Here is a 20333-nt window from a genome sequence, read left to right as displayed (position 1 = left end):
CAGTTTTGAGGTTGAGGTTTCTTTTTTCTTTTGTTGTTGTTGTCACAGTTTTGCACACTATGTGTATATTTCCGTTAAACGATGAAACAGTGGTAAAAAGCCCCCCCCCCCTTTCCAGCTCATTCTCGAGGCTTATGTTTTTAATTAGTAAAGATATGATAATTTCAAATAAAAACGAAAATGAACTTGAAACAATTAGTCTCTTGTGGCTCTGTGCAGTTTGTCCCACTGTGAAAAAACTGTATGGTGGAGAAATGTTTCACCCTTTGATTACAGGGTTGTGATGCAAGCAATGCCTCCATATTTTCAAGTGCATCAGGGGCATGCTGTGAAATCCAAAGAATTTGGGAAAGATAGAAATATCAATGTCTGATCTGACTGAAGCGTATCCTGAAAATGGTGAAAAATATGATGCAGAGAGTTGTAGTCTTCGTAAACTGCTGATGAAGAAATTAATTTCACTTTGATTGTAATTTGAGCATAGGCATTCTTGGCAGAGGACATTTTATTAGGGTTGATTCTGTCCCTTCAAATTTCTCTCGGAATGTCTGACATCTACAAACTTCCTTGCAAAGTCAATGATTCTTGGTGCAATGTGTCATGTTTCTGACGGTTTAATGGTTTCTGTGTTTTCACATGCAGAGGAGCGGGGAGAAGAAGCGAGCTTCATGTGTTGCTCAAGGTCCTTTTGGATACTCCCCATCCCACATCTCCCTGCACAATTAATTTTATCTTTGGGGTATTATCAAGAGGGAGCCTGGCAAAGCAGCATGACAGAAAAACGGTCCAGAACCCTGAGGCCCAGGGAGGGAATTAATCTGTTTGACAAGATCTCTCACAAATGATTTGCCTGGCTTTCCTGTAGTTGGATGTTGCCACTACCCTGCATATCTGAGGGGGTGAAGAAAAAGCATGTTTCAAACATAATGCAAACTGAATCAACTCAAAAGATGGGAACAAGGATTTCAGAGGTATTGACATTTTGTAAAAATGAATGATTTTGGTTGTTAAGACAAATATTTTTTGGTCATAACCTCAGCACAGTGGCTGATCAGTGAGCATTAGCATTGCTAAAATCGATCATGCAGTCATAATAATGAAATTTACTGATGGCAACCTGCCTTCTGCATTTTCTTCTCTATTAAGCAGATTATAAATCCTTTATCAAGCTCAAAAATTGCCAGCCTTGTTCCACTTTTGCCTCTAAAACTATTGACATCAAGCAGACGCTTGATGCATTATCCGGGATGCAGAAAATTAATCAAAGTAATGATTGAATAATTACCTCAAGTGCAATTAATTAAACATGCCAATGAACTCATCTTTAACAGCTGTCCTAGCTTCACCACTTAATCACTTGTGAGAATTACCAAACACATATGGAGGACACTGAGTGCATGCAATAATCTCTGCAAAGTGCATTGTTTACAAACAGTAATTAATATCACACCGTGTATTAGCAGGCTAAGTGACTGTACCGCACTATTGTACCAGAGAGAGTTGTTTTTTTCCCCACTCTTACTTCAGACTTTTAAGACAAGGGACATATTACAAACCTGAACAATGAAATAAAACACCCCTTTCTCAAAAGCCAGGCAGGTTTAACAGTGTTTTTGATTCCATTACTCACGAGTGGCATAGTCCCTTATTGAAATGCTGAAAGCACATCACACTTGACTGTAGACTATGATTTAACTCACTGTATGTCTCTAACTTGATAATCCATGCTGAACTCAATTTCTCCTTCATTCTGTAAAATGCTGTTATTTTATGTTTCTTTCTTTGAATGTGAAATAGTTCCTGCTGTATGCCTGCATAAATGTTGCCTGGAAGCTCACATAGAGTCTCCCAAAAGGATAATTGTGCTTATGTCAAAATCTATGGTCTTCTATGATGGAGTCATTTCGGGCATCACATATAGCTTTCATGGTCCACAGAGCTTAATAGTGATAGCGGACTGAAGAAATGGTCTGTGTGGTTCTGACATATGAGGGATCTCTCTTTAAAGCGACTAGCATCTGGAAACCAGAAGGAAGATCGACAACTAGTGGCGCCAAGCTGCAGACGGCTTTAAAGCTAACTGAAAGACTTCTGACACATGTTGTCATGGATGAGAAAAGACCTTGTTCATACTGTAGACCTTGTTCACAGTAATACCACAGATCTGTAGTTTTTCAGAGCAATGGAATTTTTTAATAATATATACAATAATATCATTTGTATATTCACTATGACTTCAATATCTTGCACAGTACTTTGGACTGTGCCAATAGAGTTCAAGTGAGATACCATTGCAATTAAATAAGCTTAAGTTAAACGACTAATACATTTTTCCTCTAGAATTAGATACCCACATGAATGGTGACAACATAGGAAATTAAACACATAAAGGAAAGGTAAGATATAATGAAATACAATGTTTGTGGTGGTTATCCATTAAAAGAAATTGAATAACAAAGGTTACCTATTAATTAAAATAACTGTACAATGTATGGCTGAAAAGAAGAAAATAGTGTAGGGATATTGCTGCCCCCTTTTGAAACATAATTATAATCCACCTTCACACGCTTCCATTTTATTTCATCAGTACGCATACAGTCAAAAATTGTATTTTGTTGCCGAAAACAGAAAGTAATTGCATTGTGGGGTTTCAATCAACTCCAAAATAAACTGGTACTGTTGTGATTCAGTTTTTAGTGGTGATTATATGGAAGCACTTTTTCCATTAAGGTTTCTGACAGAAGCAACGAATTGAAGGTGTGTGGGAAAAAATAAACAACTGTTCAAACAACAGTGTTTGGATACAAATTAGTAATCTGTGAAAATTTTACTTTGGAATAAGTGGTCCAACCAGCAAACCCTCATGAAAGTAATTATCCTTGAAGTCTGTCTGTGGTAGAATGCTGTTAATCTTAAATGCAGATGGAATAGCATTTTTCATAGCTTCATGGGAAAAAAAAGACAGGGTTCCGTATTGTGATATTATTCTAGAATATAACAAGGCCTTACAGTGTAATATTGTGAAGAATTCGATTTGAGTTGAAAAGCTTGTCTCATTGACAATAACATTGAGATAAAGCCCATTTCTGTGTTACAAAAGGCAGTGAGTGTAATGTAGAACTGACACTTACACCACTTTCATCTAAGTGAATAGATTCCGGTCACCAAGCCCATAGCCACTACTTCATTTGAGGAAATGGAACAAGGTTTGAGGTTGGTAACAAGTCTGATGCAACACCCTTCCGGTTAGCTAATACTTTTGAGAGAAAATGTATTGTAAAAAAATATTATTTGGACCTCTTCTCTAAATTGTGGTCCATCCATATTGAGGGCTTTGGTATATCACCAACAGATGACCACGCCGCAGCCTCTGTGGAGTGATTATGTTGTTTTTAAACTGTTTTGTCTGCTTTGCTTTTGTGCTATTTCCACAAAAGTGTTATTTCTTTTCCGCAGCTTGATGTTGTTTGGCACCAGAAACATTAATATATATTTTGCGAAGCATCAGAATTATTTTCAGTTTTAATTACTCTTAGTTACAATCTGGAAACAACGGATGGCAGCACAGACACCCTTTCTTCCAGCAAACATAAAAACTGCATTTGGTATTCGCTGAGGGTGGACCAAACCACCTGTTAGATGTGGGTCAGACATAGTTGGGTTTTTTTTCCTCAGACCTTGGCCATGTTAAATGCCGTTTACAACCACCAAATGCAGAACACAAATTTTGATGATTTATTCTTTATCCCAACAGAGTGTTGTTTTGGAGTCGATTTATTCCCGGTATAATTGCATACTTGATTAAGCAAAAAGAAGTCCTCATAGTTGGAGATGCTCTCTTAAACAGAGAGAGCGTTGCTTCCACATTTTCAAAATGAAGAGCAATTAATGGAAAAAAAAAAATGATTTGGGACATAATTCTATCCATCCATCCATCCATCTTCTCTTGCTTATCCGGAGTTGGGTCGTGGGGAGGCCCAAACCTCCCTTTCTCCGCCACATGGTCCAGCTCCCAGGCCAGGGAGGCATTCCCAGGCCAGCCTGGAGACATAGTCTCTCCAGTGTGTCCTGGGTCTTCCCCGCGGTCTCCTCCCAGATGGACATGCCAGGAATACCTCCCATGGGAGGCGTCCAGGAGGCATCCTGACCAGATGCTCGAGCAACCTAATCTGACCCGTCTCTATGCGGAGGAGCAGCTGCTCTACTCCGAGCTCCTCCTGGATGACCAAACTTCTCACCCTATCTCTAAGGGAGAGTTCGGCCACCCTGTGGAGGACCCTGTTGGTTGCTTATATCTGCAATCTCGTTCTTTTGGTCACTACCCACAGCTCAAGACCATAGGTGAGGGTGGGAACATAGATTGACCGGTAAATTGACAGCTTTGCCTTTTGGCTCAGCTCCCTCTTCACCAGGACAGACTAGTACAGATTCTGCATTACTGCAGACGCCGCACCGATCTGCTCGTCGATCTTCCTCTGATCTTCTTCTGACCCACTCCATCCTTCCCTCACTTATGAACAAGACCCCGAGATACAGTACTTGAACTCCTCCACTTGGGGTAGGACCTCTTCCCCGACCTGGAGTGGGCTCTCCACCTGTTTCTGGTTGAGCACCATGGTCTCGGAATTGGAGGTGCTAATCCTTATCCCGGATGCTTTACACTTGGCTGCGAACCGTGTCAGTGAGATGAGCTGGAGATCATGGCCTGATGAAGCCAACAGAACCACATCATCTGCAAAAAGCAGTGACTCAATTCTGCAACCACCAAACCAGATCTCCTTGACGCCCTGGCGTTATGAACAGAATCAGTGATGTAGGGCAGCCCTGGCGGAGTCCAACTGTCACCGGAAACGGGTACGACTTACACCGGCAATGTGGACTAAGCTCCAAAATCAGTCATACAGGGACCAAACAGCCCATAAGACGGGGTTTGGTACCCCATACTCCCCACAGAATTGACCTTGGGACATGGTCGAATTGCTTTTCAAGATCCACAAAACACGTCAACTGGTTGGGCAAACACCCATGCCCCTGGTAGGACCCTGCCGAGGTTATAGAGCTGGTCCACTGTTCTACGACCAGGACGAAAACCACGACCCAGCGTACCCTCTTCTCCAGCGTCACTGAATAGACCTTACCAGGGACGCTAGGGAGTGTGATCTCCTTGTCGTAGGAGCACACCCTCTGATCCCCCTTTTCAAAAAGAGGGATCACCACCCTGGTCTGCCAGTCCAGAAGCACTGTCCCTGATATCCATGCAATGCAGCAGAGGTATGTCTGCAAGGACAGCCCTACAACATCCTGAGCCATGAGGAACCCAGTGCGGACCTTATCCACCCCCGGAGCCCTGCTACTGAAGAGCTTTTTGACTGCTTCAGCAACTTAATCCGCAGAAATAGGTGTGTCCGCTCCAGAGTCCCCTGGCTCTGCTTGCTCATTGAAAAGCATCTTGACGGGTTTGAAGAGGTCTCTGAAGTATTCCTGCCACAGATCTACAACGTCTTGAGTTGAGGTCAGCAGTGCCCTGTTCCCACTGTACACAGTGTTGACGGAGCACTGCTTCCCCCTCCTGAGCTGCTGGATGGTGGACCAGAATCTCCTTGACGCCCACCGGAAGTCTCCATGGTCTCCCGGACCTCTTCCCACGCCCGAGTTTATGCCTCGGCAACCAGCGAAGCAGCACGCCGCTTGGCCTGCCGGTGCCTGTCAGCTGCCTCCAGAGTCCCACAGGCCAGAAAGGCCCGATAGGGCTTCTTCTTCAGTTTGACAGCGTCCTTCCCTGCTGGAGTCCACCAGCGGGTTCGAGGGTTGCAGCCCCCAGGCGCTAACTGCTCCGTTCTGACGCCTCAGTAATGTAAGCATGGAACATGGCTCGTTGGGGCTCAATGTCCCCCGCCTCCCTAGGCACGAAGTTGTAGTTCTGCTGGAGGAGGAAGTTGAAACTCCTTCTGACAGGGAACTCTGTCATTACGTTTGAGTCTGCCAGGTCTGACCGCATCCTCCCCCACCATCAGAGCCAGCTCACCTCCAGGGGTGATCAGTTGACAGATCTACCCCTCTCTTCACCCGAGAGTCCAGAACATCCAGCCACAAGTCGGACAATACGACCACGAGATGAATCAAAGAACTGTGGCCTCAGGTGTGCTGGTGCCAAGTGCATATATGGACACCTTTATACCTGAACATAGTGTTTGTTATGTACTATCCTTGACGACCACAGAAGTCCAATAACAAAACGCAGCTCGGATTTAGATCATGGGGGCATTTCTCCCAATCACACCCTTCCAAGTCACACTGTCGTTACCCACATTAGCATTGAAGTCTCCCAGTAGAACAAGGGGGTCCCTGGTAGGACCACTCTCTAGCAGCCCCCAAAAAGGGTGGGTAAACTGAACTGTTGTAGGGTGCATAACCACAAACTACAGTCAGAACCCACCTCCCCACCTGAAGCCGGAGGGAGGCTACCCTCTTGCTCGTCCATCGGGTAAAAACCCAATGTGCAGGTACTGAGACAGGGGGCAATAAATATGCCCACACCTGCTCAGCGCCTCTCACTGGGCCAACTTCAGAGTAAAAAGAGGGTCCAGTCCTTCTCGAGAGGTCGATTCCAGACCCCACGCTGTGCGTCGTGGTGAGTCCGACTATAGCTACTTGGAATCTCTCAGCCTTGTGCAGCAGATAGTAAAAGTCCCTTTTCTCAGTTTTTGAAATGTCAAACTTTATTTCTTAATTCATTTATGTATTTATTTCTCTTTTTCAGTGAAATATGTTCACTTCACATTGATATGATTGATGGCAATAACATTTTCTGTGATCAAAATTATGCAACATATCATTACCCTTTAACTTATATGTTACTTTTACGGTAACTGAAATGCATTACCACAAAATTGGTTCACCTCTGATCACTGAGTCATATTCAGAAAAGGTCTGTAAAATACCAATTTTCTGCCATCTATCCAGAGAAGCATAATGTATTTTCTCAACAGAAAGGTGTAAGGTTCAAAGGCTAATATCAGGCAGAGTCCAAAATTCTCTTTGCTATATAGCAGCATATCCTCTCTGTCTCTGTCTGTTCCTTTCATTCACTCTCACTCTCCTGATATTGTACGAAAGTGGGCACACACACCAACGCACGCACACACACGCACACACACACACACACACACACGCACACACACAGTCACACACAGATGCACCTGCACACACTCATGGCGCTCTCTCTTTTCCCTTCAGTGTACAAGTTGCAGCAGAGTCATCCATCCAAACCTGTAGACCATGAAATTAGGTTAAGACGTAAGGCTTTGAATGACACAGGTGTGGATACAAATGAGAACATCCGAATGAAAAAGTACAGGCCAATGAAGGCTGATTCTGTAGTAGTTATAGGCATTCAGGATTATAATTCACAGCTTACCTCCTCTTTTTCCTTCCTTATTTTATTTAGCCCACTTTTCCTGTTGTGTATTAGGGGTCAGGACAGGTCATTAGCATACATAGTGAAACTCTGCCTGTGGATTCTAGGAGGTCTGTCTTATGCCAAATCTCATTTCCCATAGAAAACGTAAAAGTCACTCAAGCTTGCCAGCACTTGCCTGCTCCCCTGTATTCATCGAAACATTACCTTTCCATTTTTGAAAACCTTTACATATTAATATTAATTTATTTTAGAGTCCTCTTTATAATACTTTTCTCCATCATGAATGATTGGTGACAACTTTTTTTTTTTTTACAGTACTTAGTTAACAATGTATGTGTATGTATATATATATATATATATATATATATATATACGGGACTGTCTCAGAAAATTAGAATATTGTGATGAAGTTCTTCTTTAATGCAATTAAAAAAACAAAAATTTATTTTTCACAATATTCTAATATTTTGAGATAGGATTTTTGAGTTTTCTTAAGATGTAAGCCATAATCAGCAATATTAAAATAATGAAGGGCTTGCAATATTTCAGTTGATTTGAAATGAATCCAGAATGCATGACATTTTTGTTTTTGTAATTGCATTACAGAGGATAAAGAACTTGATCACAAAATTCTTATTTTCTGAGACCTGTTTGACCTGAGACCTATATTTAGGTTACAGGTCACATTGCTTTGATATACATTAGCAGTGTGAGGCTGTGGGACTAAAGTGTAGCCTTTCACCTTCAACCTGAACAATATTTTGCTTTAACAATTTAATGGATTCATTTTTTAATGCAAAAACAACTGGGTATTTGACAGACAGGCAGCTTCACGGCCATGTATCTCATCAGAGACCTATTGTTTGCTCCAAAAGTAGAAATAGTGAGTGGCTGCTGTTCACTAAAAACAATATGAAGCCATAACAGAAATCCTCACAACTACAGGGATAAACACTAAATTTGATAGAAGAGTGGCAAACAGGACCAAATAAGGGTAAAGTAATGATTGTTTCTTTAGTGAAGACAAACTCATTACCACATCTCTTGACATGAGGACCTTGGGATATGAGGCAGATGTACTTTATTGATCCTAGGATTGGGAAATCATATGCCTGTCTAAAGAATACAGTATATTAATAGTCAAAATAATGACATTATCTTGACTGATAATTCAAATATAATTCATATATATTGACTGATAATTCAATCATGATTACTTACCTATTTTTAGAGAAGTATTTCACTGACTACCCATAAACTGAGAATAATAGACAGTATAGATCTGAACAATGTAAAAGATACTGCAAATTCAACTCAACTTTCTCAGGATAAGAAAATCATATCTACAAATGACTGATTCAGAAACCCGATCTCAGTCCAATAGAATAGGCAGAAAATAGTAACACAAAGTAACAGTAGCTTAAAGCAACTGAAAAAAGATATATATATCGGCAAAGTTATCTTTTGGGGGATTTCCATAGACTAAAAGTAGCATTAAAAGCAGTCATGTGATGCAAAGATATTAAAAAAAAAACAAAAAAGGGTCCATTTGTATGTCACTGCCTGAAAATGTATGGTGACAATTTCTAATGGTTGATGTATTAAACTATAATTTTCAAACACACTTTTCAAATCAACTGTGCTGGTGGAAGGAGGGCCATATTGCAAGCAGATCCAAACATATTAAGTTATTATTATGAGTAGCAACCATGTTTTAGATGAAAATATTGGATCAATACATCTCATTTTCCCTGCCTGTGTTAGTGTGTGGTAGGAAAATATGCATATGTACACTAAGCTGTTGCATATTTCTACATTTGTAATGAAATGTAAAATATGACATTCTCATTTAAATGATCATGAGCAAAACAGAATTATAGTGTTGGACCTTAAGTGATATCAAAACTATGAAAAGAAAAGTGTCCTTTCATCATTATGATGTTTGATATGTGACCAAATAATTATACAGTCTGAAACACTTACATCTGCCATCAGAGTGCTTTAGGAAAGGATAATTGTATAGAACCAACCGAATCCAGAGATGTGCTGTCAGTACAAAATATTGACTGTTGCATTTTATAGAAATAGGTATTGACTTCTAGATGACCAAGGATCTGCTGAGACCAGTGATTCTTCAAAATGTTCAAAATAGTCAAAGATTTGTTCTTAATTTATCATCAGTGTGCATGGTTACAAAAGGTTGCATAAAAAAATAAATAAATAAATAAAAGAGAATAATGTGTGCTTTAATGGATATGACATCAGCTGGATAGAATTGTGATTGACAGGACTTTTGGGACCATGGGGGGTCTATGAAAGAGAGCGTCAAGAATAAATTTGCCAACAAATTATCCTTTTCTTTATACTGAACATGGATATTCAATGTATCATGGCAGTCAATATTAGGAAGAGGAAAAAATAGTTAATTAAAAGTTAAATTAATCACATTAAGAATTAATCTGATTCTCAGTGAAGAAAACAAACCCTGCACTCTCCCTCCACAGACCCTTGTTCTAACTTGGTTGTGAGGATTTGTTCTAAAGTTGACCTTTTTTAAGTGACTCAAATGTATTGAAGAAAAATATATAACAACAGTACTGTACACAAGGCCTTCAGACACTATTAAAAACATTGAATTACCAATAAGCCGGGGGCAAAACTGCATTTTGAGCAAGTACAAATGCTTCACTACACACACAATATGTTCAGGCTTGGGACCAAGCCTTTTCTCTTTGATGTAATAAAATCCATATTTAAGGTCCTGGGAGACAACTGCTATAATAAGTGCTGCAAAATACAATGATGTCATTAGTTCTGACAAACTGCACGATGCTTTGTCTTGGGAAATATATGTTCTGAGATATAAAAGGTTAGAATAGAAAAAATACATATATTAATAACCGCCCATCCCACCCCCAACATATATTCAGAATCATCTCAGAATGGTCATGCAACACAACAGTAGATAAACACCACCGTATGGAAAATCAATTGCATTAGAAAACTAAACTACGATCTGAAAATACAGAACAAATCTTAGTTGGATGATTAGATGGCTAAGATCCCATCCATTCATCCGTCCATCCGTCCATCCGTCCATCCATCCATCCATCCATCCATCCATCCATCCATCCATCCATCCATCCATCCATCCATCCATTATCTACCGCTTTTCCCGCAGTCTGGGCAGCCTATCTCAGTTGAAATTGGGTGAGGCAGGGTATAAGTTGGACCAGTTGTCAGCCGATCGCAGAGCCACATATAGGGACAGATAACTGTTCACGTATCTTGGCAATTTTTCCAATTTATTCCAATTAACTGCCTGCATGTTTTTGAAAAGTGGGAATAAACCGGACTGGAAAACCACACAGACACTGAGAGAGCACACAAACTCCCCACAGAAAGGTCCCCTCTGGGAACCTGACCAGGGTCCTTCATCATGTGAGGTGGAAGTGCTAACCACTGTGCCCTCATAAAGATCCCTCATGAACTAAATCAAGATGATTTAACAAATTCTCTTTTTTTCCCAATTTGCTGTGCTATGCTGGATATACGATGTGTCAAGACATGTAAAACATACATGCATTCAAATGCCATGGGTCAAGTGGTCTCCTATGTATGCTATAAAAAGTCCTGTAGCTCGCTTTAATTCCCTGATGTATTATTTGCATTTGCATACCAAGTGCTATAAGTCCCCTATTGTCAGGGGACAATGTCAACAACATTATTACAGCAGGTGATCCAACAGCAGGCATCTCTCCCTGCCTGTCTATCCTGTTTGCTAGGTCCGACTGTCTTTTTCTCTCACTCTCAACCCCCAATCGCCTCATGATTTTGTTTAACTATGTGTTTGCTTTTGTGTCTGCCAAACGGCATATGTTCCTTTTCTGCTTTTTGTAAGCATCTCTATTTTTCTAGGCTTGACATGCAAACACTCTCCCCTTCTTACATTGACTGCAATGGCTGAAATGCCGAAAGCTCCTTGCTGTCTTGACTGTCTTTTTTTATTGTTTACAGCCCAAACGCTGACAGCGTTGGCACCCAATTGCTTGGGAAGACAGCACACTTTGACATTTCACACTCTGAATTTTGGCAGCTCAAGGTTTGTAGTGAGCAGTGTTCATTAATGCCTTGACATCTGATGACCAGTAACTGTGCTTCATCTGCCACTCTATGCCAAAACCACACACAAATAGGAATTATTCACCTTAGTATGTTTACTGTGATCAAAACTAAGACTCTATTTTCTCATTGCTGTATGGATTTTCCCTTTACATTAACATGTAATGGGGTAATCTAGCTCTTTCATGTGAACGTCACATGCAGTGCATATATTTATTCATTTTTTGTATAGTTAATTTTGAAATATTTCATGTTGTTGGAAAATCAAGCAGAAAATAAGAAAATTCATTTAAAAAAAGAATTTAAAAAGTGTTCACATGGTTACATCACTGTATTTTTTTTGCCGCCAAGAGTTTAGGGCTTTACGTCGGGTCAAAAATAAAATAGGTGATCTTTTGCTCAAGAGGTTCTAATCTTGAATGTTCATCAAGAGAATGGTATTTATGGCTGTAGACAGTTTGTCCACTATCTTATTTGAGGTAAGTAATGATTGAGCAAGCTGCCTTCAATAAAAATGGATGGTCTGCGGTGGTTTTTGTCGCCTATGATGATCAAACCTCCCACTGAAGAGAACAATTGTCGGTATCCTCATAGTAACAACAAAGAGTGCAATGTGGAGAATAATCATCACGGTAAAATAAACTGAGGGAGGTTTTTGACTTCTTTCCTTCAGGTCACATCTTCTCTGTTGTGTTTTCTCTTGAGCTCATCAATTTCAGCAGCTACATTCTTCCCGTTAATCTCTTATTGATGTCATAATTGGTAATTAAACCTTAAATTAAACCATAATGTTTTTTAAAGAGACACTTCCAGAATTTGATTTAAGACACTCATGGAAATAACTTCATCAGATTTAATAGCTGCTTCTCTTCAATGTGACTCATACATATTTAATGAACTCACATAATAAATGTGTTCTGCTATGTGATACTAGGGGAAGAAATAGGTCCATTCATATAAGAATCATGATTCACATATCAGACATTTCTGACTACATTAACGTATGTTCAAAATAGATTTCTTAACCATTTATTAGCCTTGTGATACAATAAGTGGCTTGAGACAGAAAAAGGCGGTTTTAGTGTACTGAAAAATAAGGCTGGGGAAATAAATTAACATAATGAAGAGTATGTTCTTAATAGTTGAAAATGTGACTTTAGATGTCATTTCTGCAGAGTAAAAACCCCAATGAATCATTTTTCCACATTGCAATACTTGTGGCATCACAACGCAAACTGAATAAGCACCAACAAACTTGGAAAAAAATATTCTGTATAAAGTAAAGAATATTGGCAATTGAAAAACAGACTTAAGAAATCAAGGATTACGCAAGATTGCACTTGAGGGGAAATAATATAGAAATATCATGAATGATCAGAAGTAGGAAAAAGATGGTATTCACTGAGATTAACTATATTCATATTGACAGAATATTATCTTTTTTATATTCAGTTTAATTGGCTGGGGATAAACTATTTTTTCATGCAAATTAGGTTAATTATATTAAATATGATAATAGCATCAAATTAGTAGGCAGAATCCAAGAATAATGTTTTAACATTTTTTTTATTCTTCAATTTTGAAATTATTATAGTAAAGTCACATTTCCTATTTTTTTCTTACTTTCCTTTTGTTTTTTGTTTTGTTTTTTGGCCTACATTGAACACCCTGTGCAATAATGGTCTGACATATGAGTATCATCAATGTAGCGATATGGGATTCATTTTAGCACAACAAAGCATTTCAATATGATTACTACTAATATCATTCATATTGGCAAAATTTCCAGTTCAGCAGCTGAATTTTCTCATATCCGGTGGGAGTGGGAACAGAGAATTTATTTCCCAAAGAGGCGATAGCTATTGCATGTCATCTGAGTTTATGCAAAGCATCTTCTATTTTCTTCCAACAGCAACCAGTCAAAGCAACCATGGCAAATATAATTAAATGCCCTACTAACACCCACTCTGTGCACATATACCACACACTATAGGCACACACAAACATACAAAACCACCGCTTCTATCGTTCTCCCAGAATCATTTCCCTCTCGTTTTTCTTCCTGGCTATCATTCAGTGACAGTCCATGAGGGAAAGAGTGCATTGATCTGCCAAAGTGAGCAGCCATTTCACAGGGCGAGTCTTTGCGGCACCCCTGTCCCTGAATGGGAATTGCTCATTTCACCTGGTCGCCTTGCCTATAGCAGAGAAGTGGGAAGCCTGCTGGAGATGGACAGAAGGGGGGGAGGGGGCTCAGGAGTCAGGGCACTGGTCAGGGCTTGGCAGACACTAGATAAGCCCTCCTTGTGCTGCTCCTGAAAGCACTCACCTCTGCTGCGGGTGCTCAGCCCCTCCCTCTGTCTTTCCCGTGCACACACGCACTCACTTACAAACACACACACACACACTCACGTGCATGCTAGCACACACATGCCTTCTTTTTTTTTCATTGCGCATATGAGGTAATAATAATATTAGTGTTTTGGTGAGTCAGCCATCTTCCTCAGGCAAGGATACAAGTAAAACATGGTGCCTTTATTGAGTCTGAAATCATTAAATGTAGACTTCCCAGAACTGATCTTGGCTTAGTTCTCTGCCAAAATGCCATGTGTCCACAATATCTAATATTGTGTCCAAAGCAGATGCTGATAGACTGATAAACAAATCCTATTCATGGCTTTCACGTAATCTATGATATGGTTAGTTTGTAGTTTTGCTCCTGGCACTTCTTTTTGTTGATGTTTTAGGACCATCTTATGCATTTCAATATAACAATCTGTTCTTGGATAAAACTGTCAGGCAACATGAAAAGATAGCTTTTAATGTTTAATGGCTATATTACAGTGCAGACTGTAAGCAAGCACTGTTGGCTAGAGTTTTTGCTTAAAATGCCGTCCTTATTATCTACCAAGGGAATTCACTGCCGTGTTTTAGCTGCTGTTTACGTCATTCCGCGGCTTAACTCCACGGCTCCATGATGTCATTAGTTCGCCGCAGACTCCGCACTCTGATGCCGTTGTCATGGCAGCTAGCGACTTCAACCAGTGCGCCTTATGGACCCTACTCTCCACGTACTACCCACATGTGGACATTCCAACCAGAGACAAATACACCCTGGACCATGTGTACAGCAACGTCCATGGAGCCACAATCTATGAATCTTAAATCTTCTGTTATGATTGTCATTTCCAACTTAGTTACCTGACAACATATGTTTAGTGAAATACTATTAGTCACAGTTCTGTTTGCGGATTATATCAACAAGTGTTCCCAAATCCATCTATCCATCCGTCTTCTACCGCTTACATGGGATGGAGTCATGTAATCAGCAGCTGAGGCAGAGAGGCCTAGCTCTCCTTCTCCCCGGCTCTGGATCCTGAGGCGTTCCAAGGCCACAGCGTGTCCTGGGTCTCCCCCCGGGCCTCCTCCCATTTGAACATGCCAGGAACACCTCACCAAGGAGGCATCCTAACCAGATGGCCAAGCCATCTCATCTGACTCCTCTGCACATGGAGGAGCAGCGACTCTACTCTGATCCCCTCCCAGATGTCCAAGCTCCTCACCTTATCTTGAAAAGAGAGCGAGGACAACCTGCGGAAAAAGCTTATTCCAGCTGCTTGGATCTGTGATCCCTTGTTCTTTCAGTGACAACCTACAGCTCGTGACCATGGGTGAGGGAAGGAGCGTAGATCAACTGATAAATTGAGAGCTTCACCTTTTGGCTCAACTCTTTCATCAACAGGACAGACTGTGGCAGTGTCCGCATCGCTGCGGACCGCGCTTGTCGATCTCCTGTGTCAGCCTCCCCTCACTTGTGAACCAGTCCCGAAGATACCCAGAGAGGGTAGAGTCGGTCTGAGAACCATGGTCTCGAATTTGGAGGTGCTGATTCTCATCCCAACCACTTCACATTTCGTCACGAACCACGAACCTGGAGAACAAGATCTGATGAGGCCCGGTCAGATGAGGCCACCAAACCAGATCCCCACAACACCCCCTGATGTGCCTACAAGTTCTGTCCATAAAAGCTATCAACAGAATCAGTGACAAAAGACTGCCACAGCAGAGTCCAACCCTCATTGGAAACGAGTCCACTTACAAGTGGCAATTTGGACCCTGCTCTGGCACCAATCAAACAAGGACCAAACAGACTGTATTACAGGGCCCAGTACCCCGTGGCACATGGTCGAATGCCTTCTTCAGGTCCACAAAACACATGTAAACTGGTTGGTCAAACTCCAATGTGCCCTCAAGGTCCCTGCCGAGGGTATAGAGCTGGTCCACTGTTCCATGGCCAGGACAAAAAACTACATTGCTCCCTCTGGACCAGAAGTTCAAGGGCCTGGCAGATCCTGCTCTCCATTACCCCTGAGTAGACTTTTCCAAGAAGGCTGAGGGGTACTCCCAAATGTTCCCAAATTGTAGACAGTTTGTGTTGACCTAAACTTGATGCCTAAAGCTCAGTGGAAAGGGGTGTTTTTTGACTGACATGCTTTTGACATTCTTATGAAAAACCTCAAAGCTTTGAAGCCTGATGCATTCTTCCTCTGGATAATCACTGCATAGAATCTCCATATGAACTGTTATATTCATATTTAAGTCTTCAATATCATAGGTTGAAAGTACAATTGTTACAAAAGAAAAAAATGGGCGTGTCACAAATTAACCTATCACAACTTTAAAGACACACATCAGAACCAATGACACAAACAAAAGCCATATAAAATACATTGAAAAGAAATCCCTTCGTACTTTCTATTCAGTTTTTTGATAGAATGTACAAAGATTTCTAGTGTTCATTTTTTAATATATATTCGGAACTAAATGTGTCTGTGCCAAACTTAACTTACATCATGTAAAGCCTTCAGCCATTCAGTGTCTGACTCTCAAGCAATGTTCCCCCATCTTTCCTTCCTCCCTATCCGTCATGTGTCTGAAACATATTCCCACCAGCTACTCCATTCCCTTACTTCATCTTTCACATGTTCTCGAATTTATTTCTCTATCTCTCCACCCTGGTCAGCCCACTTCCCTCCCTTCATCGAGCCTATCTTGCTGCTGCTCTCCTTGCTCAGTGACAGTCTCATCACACTCTATCAATCAGGCTTGTGAGGCCTGGGTGTAGTGAAGAGCTGCATAGCTCAGTCCTAGTCTGGTTCCATCAGTGCCAGTCAGTCCCTCTCACTCTCTCAGTCACTATAAAAAGGTTTAGGTTGCCAGATATAGTCTGTTCCCCTTGCCCTGTCACAGGTCAGGCAATAGGGTGGTGGTGGTGAGATTCAACTTAGAACTTGATGTGATATCACTTGACAAATTTTATTGTCTCAAAACTGTCATGTTCCCTTTTTAACAATGAATACTTGATCATCTTAAATGATTTTGCTTAAACTAGCAAAATTAAACAAATTTAGAAACAATGCAAAACAAGGGTGTGATAATTAATTATTTCTTTGGTTTCTTACCTGCCACTGGCCTCATCCTGTGACCGATATCTCAGGAGAACTGCATAAAAAAGAGAAGGACAGAAAACAGGAGGAGATGAATAACCAAATCAATCTGAGTGCAGGCCATCTTAATATTAGATGAATCAAACTGTGATAGTTATTTGTATGGGAAAAAACTTCAAAAATGATATTTAAATGAAGTATATCAGAACTCAAAAAGAAAAAACATGTAGTAATTGAAAGCAAACTGCAACTACAATAAATTCACAGCTATTCTTTAAACTCAATTTCATCTGAAGGAACAGAAAGCTGCATGTGCAGCAGAGACCCAGTTAAAAACAGTTATCGATTGACTTCCTGAATCATTATGAAAACAGGTGTAATTACATTGCCCTTTAAGTAGCACAACAAATTAGGCTTATAATTTTTTTTTTTCTTTCTGCAAGTAAACAAGGAAAAGAAACTCATGCATTTAATGTACTGGGAAGATTTTCTCGGGCGATTTTCTTGCTAAATACATTAGCAGATGCTGCTGTGCCCATAGAACCCTGTGGACTAATATTCCTGTAACTGATTAGCAACCTATTTAACCAAGAGGAAGAAATGTGCTTTGGGTGGTTACAGCAGAAATTAGTTGAGGATAAACATTTTTTTTTTCCATTAGACTGGGTGAACTTCAATTTGTCTCTTTTCAAACGCCATTGTGAAGATGTCAAATGACATGATAAGTAATGATGATAATATGATGATTACAGTATTCTCAGTCCCAAAACTCTTCAGTCATGTTAATTTGGAGTCCATTCTCTGTCTGAATATGGTCTGCTAATACAAAAGAAATTCAGCAGAGACCAGGAGAGAGGTCCATATTTGGATATTTGTTATATACATTTTTTCAGATGTATTTATGTATGTATATGTATTTGTGTGTTCAAATGTATATTTAATCCCGACCTGCCATGCCGCCCCCTGAACCACGGGTGTCGCGAACGTTCTTGGAACCAAACATTCCTGGTTCGATTCCCTTCTCCTCCGAGTGTGTCAAAGTGTTGTTGTGCAAGACACTGAACCCTTAACTGCTCCCCTTGCACTAATAGACGGCAGCCAGTAGGTTAAATGTAGAGAAGGAATTTCCTCAGAAGGGATTAATAAAGTATAAATTATATATATATAATACATACTCACACTTTTGAACATGCAGGTGTGAACAGGGAGGAGGTCTCTTCAACTGATAGCTATGATTCTCTGACTTCTGTGTTATTTGAGTTTTCTTTATAGACCCTGTTCATGCAAATTAATCCACAACTTTAATTGTACAACAGACAACTAAAAGGGCTGCCATTTTGATGTGGTCAGGAATACTCAGTCACACTACTGTATATTTTAGACACTGGAATTGTACATTATAGCTTTCTTAAGATAAAATAGGCATCAAAGAACAGAAATGCATCAGCATTACTTATTATTATCATCATTATTAAAAGTAATAACTATTTACATATTTGATATTTATTCATTTACTTTCTTCCCAAAACAAGGAAGTGCCAAGAAAGCTATTGCACGGGAGCCCCGGTATGCAGCAGCCATATTTCATTACACAGCACCAAAGCTTAGGAGGCAATCAAGCATATTTAGCCATCCCCCCCAAAGCAATTATTACTCCCCAGTTTTTTACTGTGCCTTGCCATGGGGAAAATGAACCGCAGTACTTATCAGCTCAATGCATACACAAGTGACTGGGATGGAGGACATGTAGGTGTGTGAGAAAGGGCATGCGCAGACGTTTGTGTTTATGATTCTGTGGTTTTGAGACTGTCGGTTGGGAAGGGTGGTGATGAGCTAAGCACTGGTGAGGCATGAGTTACCTTTTTTGAATCCCATTAGCAATGTAACATCAGCACATTTAGGGCAGCAGGAAGAGCGGAGCGAGATACAGAGATAACCATAAACACGTCACCAAGAATGCATTGTTATTTGCATTCATATTGGAAAGAGTTAAATTGATGTGGGGTCAAACAAGGAAGGTGAGGGTTTATGACCTGTGTATAGCTCCACTGTCAGCAGCTCTGATCTATCGGTGCGGCCAGCCTTGTCAAGCCCTACACCTGATTATATTATCATGGCTGACAATCAGTGAGAATGAAACAGTGCAAATGAATGATTGTTCTTCCACAATGGGGTGAAAATGAATATAGCACAAAACTAATATGATATTCTGTAATAATGCAAGGACTAAAAAATTAATTTCAGCTCATCAGCAAATCATGTGTTTAGCTGATGCATTCTGTTCCACCTCTACACAGAACAATTTTCTGTCTTAATTTCTGTTGAAGTACTCAGTTATAATAGAGGGAAGCAGTCGAAATGTGAAAAAGAAGCAAAACAGAACAAAAAACAAAACAAAAAAAAATCAACCAAAACACCACCATTCCGCAGTTAATGGGCACTCACTTGGGTGGTGCAGCCGCCAACTGCAGCATTAGTCTCCATCTGGGGACTTGCGTTTTGGTGAAAGTGCATGTCCATTTGTGAGACTCTTCAGTTGTGGGCAGCCTCCCCAAGCTCATAACTCAACATCCCTCAATCACTCCCAGGCGACTGGCTGTCATAATCATCAGCATTATGTTACCTCAATGGGCCTGATTTACAAGTCTGGACATGGCACCAGCTCTGTGCCAAGGGGTAAACATTAGGCTGTGTGCTACCGCCAAGTCTATTTTATCCTTCTGGTTTTAATGGAGAGAGAAATCCATATTTAATGTTTTTTTTTTGGGGGGGTCCGTAACTTGTGGACCAAATCAAGATCCAGACAGATACAAGCACATGTTTTTTGTTTAAAAGGGGACTCTGCGAAAACCAGGATGCATTTTAATGAAATCATTTTTATTCCACTTTATTAATTTATGTATTTATCCCAAGGGAATGCTGACTGCATATTGTAGAATCTCTCCGATACCAGTTTCATTTTAGCTTTTTGAAGTGCATTATGAGTAGTAGTTTTCAAATGTTAAGATTTGGATGAGATTTTGCAGTGGATTCTAAATTTGCTTTTCACAACTCTAAGGTGAATTACTCCTATCAGTTTTGTGAAAATATTTGTTGGTTGTGTGTTTATTTCCAAACCATCTTTATGGATTAAGACAAACATTAAATTATAGTGGCACTCGCCCCAATTAAAGAAGAAAAAAGTTTTGAAAAAAAACAAACAAAACATATCTGTAATGGTTTTAATATAAGGGTCTATCAGGATAGAATGTTCACCCAATAGTTCGAAATAGTTAGCTACTCACTTTAATTATTATTATACAGACCACTATATCAGCACTTTTGGGAACCTCTATAATAAATTG

At 40.3% G+C, this 20333-nt stretch overlaps 1 long non-coding RNA gene across 1 annotated transcript in view; it reads right to left on the bottom strand.

The window, feature by feature from the left end:
• The window catches only part of LOC147223624 (uncharacterized), a 202496-nt gene that overhangs the window by 41603 nt on the left and 140560 nt on the right, over positions 1 to 20333 (bottom strand). Inside the window, exon 7 of the long non-coding RNA XR_015107582.1 lies at positions 17005 to 17044. This is a non-coding gene — a long non-coding RNA (uncharacterized LOC147223624). The remainder of the gene's footprint in view (positions 1 to 17004; positions 17045 to 20333) is intronic.

Source organism: Fistularia commersonii, chromosome 19, assembly GCF_037954325.1.
Source record: "Fistularia commersonii isolate RoL2024-O1a breed Wild chromosome 19, RoL_Fcom_v1.0, whole genome shotgun sequence".
Classification (NCBI taxonomy): domain Eukaryota; kingdom Metazoa; phylum Chordata; class Actinopteri; order Syngnathiformes; family Fistulariidae; genus Fistularia; species Fistularia commersonii.
This window is presented reverse-complemented; position numbering and strand designations above follow the sequence as displayed.